This window comes from Bos javanicus, chromosome 19 (genome assembly GCF_032452875.1).
Source record: "Bos javanicus breed banteng chromosome 19, ARS-OSU_banteng_1.0, whole genome shotgun sequence".
NCBI classification, from domain to species: domain Eukaryota; kingdom Metazoa; phylum Chordata; class Mammalia; order Artiodactyla; family Bovidae; genus Bos; species Bos javanicus.
This window is the reverse complement of record NC_083886.1, coordinates 26,994,046-27,001,872: the sequence shown is the minus strand read 5'-3', so window position 1 is coordinate 27,001,872 and position 7,827 is coordinate 26,994,046. Positions and strand designations below refer to the sequence as shown.

The window sequence follows — 7,827 nt, the reverse complement described above, 5'->3', positions numbered from 1 at the left end:
TTGAATAATGTCTAAGGAGGCTTCCCTCTCTGATATTCCCTGCAATTGACAATGGAACCAAACAGTGATTTCTTGCCTGAATTGATAAGATTCTCAGGGACACAAAATCCATTTCCCTCAGTAGACTTTGTCCTCTTCTCAGCAGTAGCCACAGGTCAGAGTTGTGAAGTGAGAGTGTGCTGAAGACCCAGAAGAGCCCAGTTCCAATGTCAAAGGCAGGGGGAGGGGGACTTCCCTGGTGGTCCAGTGGCTAAGACTCTGCACTCCCAATGCAGAGGGCCTGGGTTCAATCCCTGGTCAAGAAACTAGATCCCATGTGCTGCAACTAAGACCTGGTGCAGCCAAATAAATAAAGCTTTTTTAAAAAAGAGGCAGGGAAATGACTGTTCTGCGTTCCTTTGACTCTTCTGGGGTAAGAAGTGTTGTCTCTGAAAGGCTGTTGTACCATCACCAGCTTAATGAACCAGGTCATTTTTACTAACATCAACCACCACCTTCTGCAACCTGCAGAGATCATCTGGGTTCCCCAGTAATGCCTTCAAATAACTGATTCTTAGTAAAATGGAAAAAAATCAACAACAGGATATGTTTTTTGGTATTTTAACCTGAGACCATTTTTTTTTTTAAGTAGCCACCGCAATGGATGTGTAAAGATGTAAATTGAGGGATGTTATCACAGAAGTATTGGAAATCACCTAAATGCCGATCAATAAGGGGGTGGCTACACATGCTGCTAGTTTCTCTCCAATAATTTACCCTCTGGACATTCCAAAGAATGAGTTATATACTTATTGACAAGCCGTGATGCATAAGACACAGGACTGAGTTTGAAAAGACACAAAACAGCAAGTGCAAAAATAATCCCATTTAAAGAAAACCTATAAACATAAATATATATCCCAGATGTCTAGGGCCAGCCTACAGCTTCACATGTAGAGAAGGTTGGCTAGAACACCCAGCCACAGACTGGAGAAACCCTGATACCAGTATGTCTGTGAATTTGTGAAGGATGTGTGTTCATATGGTCACACAGGGATTCTCCATCACTCCCTCCCCACTCCTACCTCATTCTTCTGCTAAATTAGCTCAAGGCTAGGATTGTCTTATTGTCCCATGTCCCAGTTTTGGTTCCAAAGCATGGGAAATCAGATGTGGATTCAACCCCCTCCTGAATGTCCCCCCTCCCCTCCAATCAATCTCATGAGAACCGCGTATGTAGCTAAGACTCATAGAAGCTCCTCGAAGGCTTTTCATAGCAACAAAGCCAGCAACTGAAATTCAGTTATAAGGTGTCCCTATTTTTCAAAAGCACCTTGGCTACTCCCAGACTCAGGGCTCACTCCAGCCTCCCGCTGGGTTGGGCTTTGCTCCTTTATTTTTCTATTTTCAGCTCCATCGCTCTCTCTAGCTCTTGATGGGTCCTGGGAGTGCCAAGCTCTCCTCACTTTAGGAAGCAGAGCAGTTCGGTCTTTACTGCCCCACCCTCAAATTCATATCTAGGCCACCCTTGCACGTATCCAGACCCATTAAGAGGCAGCTCAGAATAAGCCTTTCACTAAACAAAACCCACTGCCCTTAGAAAGCAGTTGGGGCTGTAGATAGCAAAGTTTCACACAAACACACGAATAAAGAAAGGTTAGCCTAGAACCATATCCACCCAAATGTTAACTGTGGTCATTTAGGGGTAACTTTTACTGGCCTGTTTTTCTATACATATTTTTTATATTATTTTAACTTCCTAAAATGAGCATATATTAGTTTCATAGTCTGAGGAGGGAACAGGAAATGCAATTTTCCTTCAGGGGTAAACCATTTCCTCTGTGACACAGAAGGTCTGTCCCCCAGCCCCCCACACATTCATTTAGCATCCCACCTCCCAAATCCCTGGGCTAATTATCCAGCCACTACTTAGACCTCTTCCCTGACTCCTGATCAGGCTCCTTTCAGCCCCCTCTGACCTGTCTTGGCCTGTGGCCTTATGGCCAAAGCCAATCCCAGACCTGCCAGGAGGCCAAGAGTTCTGTCAATACTGACTCCCACCCCAGAAGCTTTCTAGGAACCCCCAGCACGGAAGCATTCCAAGAACAACCAAGGGCCCCAGTGCACCAGCGAGAGCACCGCAGAAGCTCTTGAACTGAGCTGCGCACAGAACAACTGAATTTCCCAGGAGCAGGGCTCATTGTGGGACATCTCAGGAGCAGAGTCCCAACCCCTGGCAAAGCAGTAAGGATCTGGAGGGATGCCCCAGCAGGAAAGGGAGAGGGGCATTCCGGAGATCTGGAGACCACACTGGGTCTGTGATACGATGGTACATGTGGAATTCCTGCTGTTACTAGGGTCTTATTGAGCAGGGGTCCCCAGTCCCCAGATCACAGACTGGTCTGTGGATGGTTATAAACCAGGTCGCACAGCAGGAAGTGAGTGACTGGCAAGCAAAAGAAGCTTCATCTGTATTTACAGCCTCTCTCCATCTCTTGCATCACCTGTCATATCAGCCGTGACATTAGATTCTCCCAAGAGCTTGAACCCTACTGTGAATTGTGCATGTGAGGGATCTAGGTTACACGCTCCTTAGGAGACTCTAATGCCTGCTGATCTGATTCTGCATTATGGTGAGTTGTATAATTATTTCATATACATCACAATGTAATAATAATAGAAATAAAGTGGACAATAAATGCAGTGTGCTTTGTTGTTCAGTCCCCCGGTCGAGCTTGACTCTTTGTGACCCTACGGACTGCAGCATGCCAGGCTTCCTTGTCCTTCACCATCTCCCGGAGTTTGCTCAAACTCATGTCCATTGAGTCGGTGATGCCATCTAGCTGTCTCATCCTCTGTTGCCCCTCCTCCTCCTCCTCAAACCATCCCCTCCCCAGGTCCATAGAAAAGTTGTCTTCCACAAAACCAGTCCCTGATGCCAAAAAGGTCAGGAACCGCTGTATAGATGAAATGTCACAACTGCTCTCTAGCTGAAGCCACAGGAAGTTGGGAAAGTTGCCAAGATACTCATAAAAGAAAAAGTCAACCGGCGGTCAAGAAGGCAAGACGTAGCTCTAATGATTAGGTGTGAAGTTTGAGATCTACAGGAGATTTCAGACTCCTCTTGGCCCCATCCCTAACCTGGCCGAAGATCCATCAGAGACTAGGTGAGTCACATAAGAAAAACAGGACTTCAAATCCATCGCCCATGGTGCCCAGCCCCCATGGAGCCATCAGCAGTGGGCACTTGATACCCTTTTGTTGAACCAAGCTCTTATAGAATGACCCTGCCCTCTTTTTAAAATCACTGTTTATCCAGACCCTTCTAGGGATCAGGCACTATGCTCTGTGCTTTATCCATGTCATAGCCCAGTAAAACACCACACAGGGCAAGTGTTTGCCTTTTTTTTTTTTTAATAGCGGAGGAAACTGCATCCCACAGAGATTATTAACATAAGTAACCAGCCAAAGGTCCCATAGCCCATTAGTCAACTATTGTGGCAATCATGCTATGAAACAAATAACCCAAAAACTCAATCAACAAGCATTTTCTTCTGTGACAGCTGCGGCTCTGCTGGGCTTGGCTCCAGGTTGTGGGTTGGTCTGTTTTCAGAATCTCCTCATTCTCCCAGGATCTGTGGTCACCCACATTACACACCCCTCATGGCAATGGTAGCAAAGCAACATGCCGAGACAAGACATGCAAAGACACAACAATCTGTTGAGAAAACAAAGCATCCTGGCCAAGCCCCACATCATGGGGAAAGGAAATCTGTTCCACCTCTTCTACTGGGAGCTTGCTCAAGGTTTCATTGCAAAGGGCATGGATGCATAGTTTTAGTGGCAGGAATAGAGGAATTGAAACAATGATAGAATGATGCAGACATAGAGAGCAGTCTTGTGGATATAGCAGAGGGAGAAGAGGGTGGGATGAACTGTTAATTGCTCAGTTGTGTCAGACTCTTTGTGAAACCATACTGTAGCTCACCAGGCTCCTCTGTCCATTGGATTTTCCGGGCAAGAATACTGGAGTGGGTAGCTAGTTCCTTCTCCAGCAGATCTTTCCGACCCAGGAATCGAACCTGGGTCTCCTGCATTGCAGGCAGATTCTCTACTGTCTGAGCCACAAATTGAAAGAGTAGCATTGAAACATACACTGCTGCTGCTGCTGCTAAGTCGCTTCAGTCGTGTCCGACTCTGTGGAACCCCATAGACGGCAGCCCACTGGGCTCCTCTGTCCCTGGGATTCTCCACGCAAGAACACTGGAAGGGGTTGCCATTTCCTTCTCCAATGCATGAAAGTGAAAAGTGAAAGTAAAGTCGCTCAGTCGTGCCCGACTCTTAGCGACCCCATGGACTGCAGCCGACCAGGCTCCTCTGTCCATGGGATTTTCCAGGCAAGAGTACTGGAGTGGGGTGCCATTGCCTTCTCCAGAAACAGGTTGTCACAGAGCTCCCTGTGTCTTACAGCAACTTCCCATTAGCTATCTATTTTATATATGAAAGGGACACAGGGAGCTCTGTGACAGCCTAGAGGGATAGGATGGGGTGGGGAATGGGTGGGAGGTTTAAGAAGGAGGGGACATATATATATACTTAAGGCTGATTCCCTGGTGGCTCAGAAGTTAAAGCATCTGCCTGCAATGCAGGAGACCAGGGTTCAATCCCTGGGTTGGGAAGATCCCCTGGAGAAGGAAATGGCAACCCACTCCAGTATTCTTGCCTGGAGAATCCCATGGACAGAGGAGCCTGGTGGGCTACAGTCCATGGGGTTGCAAAGAGTTGGACACGACTGAGAGACTTCATATACATACATAACACAAGGCTGATTCACGCTGTTGTACGGCAGAAACCAACAAAACATTGTCAAGTAATTATCCCCAATTTAAAAATAAATTTAAAAAAATCTACCTACAGGATTAGTTCAGAGGTTTAGCCAGGATCAAACCCAGATCCTTCTGATGCCAAAACCCATTGCCACCCCTCTTCTGTCCTTGGTCCGCTCCATGGATGTGTGGTATGGAGGCTGAAGCATGAAAGAGTGAGCAGCCCTCAGGAAGAACGTGGGCAGGGTGCCTGGTTCATCTCACTGTGCAATTGGTTGCCATGGGTGAAGAGGGCAGTAGACCGTGGACTTGATCTGGTGGGGAGCCAGGGAGTGGGAACCAATGTCTCCCAGCCAGAGTCGGGTTCGGCAGCAGCACTTGCTCCCTGCCCACCATGGAGCCACTGAAACTGATCATCACTCAGGACCAGCCTCTGGGTAGGAGTGTGTCCCCACATCTAAGGCAATGCTCCTTCTATATTTGGAGGCAACGTCCCTCATGATATTTCATGCAATATTCCAATATCTGGAGCATTACCGGGGGGAACAATATCACCCCGAAACTCCTGAACCAGAATCTGCATATAAGATCCCCAGGTGATTTGTGTGCACGTTACAGCTTGAGAAACACCCATGAGGCAGAGCCCAGAGCTGCTCTTATCTGCTCAGGTCCCTGTACCAGTTTTCACACTCACTGGCTCCTCCAGTGCCTGCATCCCATCAGCCCACACCTGTCTCTGCTGGAGGGCTGCCCTCGGGGATGCTCCAGGCCCCTTTGCCTGCGGCCCAGGGAGCCAAAAGGGCCTGGAAATTTACATCCTCCCTGGAGCAGCCCCTTAACCCAGAGGTTCTGCACAGTTCATGGAGCCCTTGATGTCTCAGTAATTTTTTTTCACAGCACTTACTCCAAGGCCAGAAGATCGACCTAACAGTTCTGTGAGATCCAGACAACAAGTATTTATATCCTAACGGTTTAGCAGCTGTTTAAAGATACAATGTAAAATGGATAGCTGGTGAGAAGTTGCTATGTAGCAGAGGGAGCCCAGACTGGCACTCTGTGTTGACCTCGAGGGGTGGGATGGGGGAGGGGAGGGAGGATCCAGAGGAAGGAGGTATGTGTATAATTATGGCTGATTGGTGTATGGCAGAAACCAACACAACACTGTAATAACTAAAAAACAACAAAAAAATTCAATGTATACAAGTTCAAATAAAAAAATAATATTTTTGTTTCACTCATCAATAACCACCATTTCATATTAAAGCGACATTCATGCTTGTTGGGTACTGCACAACTTTTCAATTGTTAGAATCAGATTGGACATGATCCTTGTTTCCTTTCCCACATTAATTTTCCCACGGTACTTGCTTCTTATCGCAGTTGCCACAGATTCACCTAAGAGCCAGTTTCACAAAGATATGACGTCATCCCAAAGAATGTAGGGCAATCTAACATTGAAATCGTGAACTAAATCAAGTGTGGTGTCTAACAGCTATAGCTCTGTTGTCTTCAAAATTAAAATATCCTAAGATACCCTGGGTTCCTTGGCACAGCTCGGGAATCATGGCCTAACCTTTGATGGTGGGTGTTGGGGTATAAATACCCCAGCTCCCTCACCTTGATTTTGAGGTGTGACCTGCAGTGAGCTGCTAGCCTGAGCTGACTCACCCTCTGCAGGACTTGGTCTTCTTCCCTTTCTTTCTCTTTCCTTCCTGATCTCACTTCTGCGTGCCACTCTTTCTTTCCTGGGAGAACTTCCTAAGTACAACTCTTTCACATGAATCTTCACCTTTAGACCTGTAGAACCAGCCTAAGCAAAACGGTGACCATGAAGAAGCAAGTGGGGGCGTTGTTGCTGTTTGGTTGCTAAGTCGTGTTGGACTCTGTGACCCCATGGACTATAGCCCTCCAGGCTCCTCTGTCCATGGGGTTTCCCAGGCAAGAATACTGGAGTGGTTTGCCATTTTCTTCTCCAGGGGACCTGGCAAGAGGGTGGCAATTAGGAAGAGGTGCTGTCGTCAAGGAGACTGAGGGCACCTCACCTTGCTCGGGGAAGTGAGATGGGGAGGTCAAGTCAAAGGAAGCTAATGTGGTGAAATTAGCAGCCTTGGTCACTGACCAGATAGGAATGGTGAGAAGGTCCTGACCACTCTGGGTTCACCCTCACATGCTGTTAACAGCCATCTGGAGATTGAAGGTTATGGTGGGTTGGGGGCGATGCCAGAGAGTGTATTTTCCCCCATGTTTAGTTCCAACCCTGAAATCTCAATTCTAAAAAAAAAAAAGGAGAAAGTGGAACAGGCAAACTTCTCCACCCACTTTCTAAAAAGGCTCTGTTTAAATGTGCACTTGATGTGCTGTTCCCGGCTTCATTAACCCCTAATAATTATACTAATTACCGCACACTCTCTGTGTAAAGATGTGTTCAGAAGCCCCAGCTCGTGCTTGGCTTCAGACGCAGACAATGTGTTCCTCTGGTGCAGAGTGTTGCTGGTACACCCTGAACTGCTGTCGGCAAACAGAGCTGCACCTGTTGAATGTCATTGCTGGGGGCGGGGAAGAAGGCGACGCTCTTTGTTTGAATGGCTGGCAAGCGATCACAGCAGCAGAGCTCCATGTAACTGAGCCCAGACATCCAAGACCGGATTCCTCAAAGCTTTTGTTCTCTTAGATAGCCAGCAAGGGGGTAGGAGGGTCATCTGCCGATGGCCCATTCAGAGACTGGAGCTGTGCTAGCTACCCTGCCACCTAACAACTCGTTTATTTCCAATGATCTTGAGATGTGGTCACTGTTGGCCCCATTTTACAGGCAAGAAATCGGAGGCTCAGTTATATCTTTTTATTCATTCCACACATATATCCCCAGATGGCATTGACCTCTCTGTATCATCCCTTAGTCACCTTTATAAATTCAGAACCAAACACAGAACACAGCTCCCTTAATTCTAGAAGGAAAATACCAGAGATGGCTCCTCTGCAAAGGGGCCAATAGCCCCAGATGGAAAGGGGAAAGGGGTGCCTT

At 47.3% G+C, this 7,827-nt stretch overlaps 1 non-coding gene across 1 annotated transcript; it reads left to right on the top strand.

The window, feature by feature from the left end:
• The first annotated feature begins 232 nt into the window (after positions 1-232).
• On the top strand, positions 233-305 carry TRNAG-CCC (transfer RNA glycine (anticodon CCC)). Its single transcript has one exon. It is a non-coding gene; the product is annotated as a tRNA-Gly (tRNA).
• The last annotated feature ends 7,522 nt before the right edge of the window (positions 306-7,827 follow it).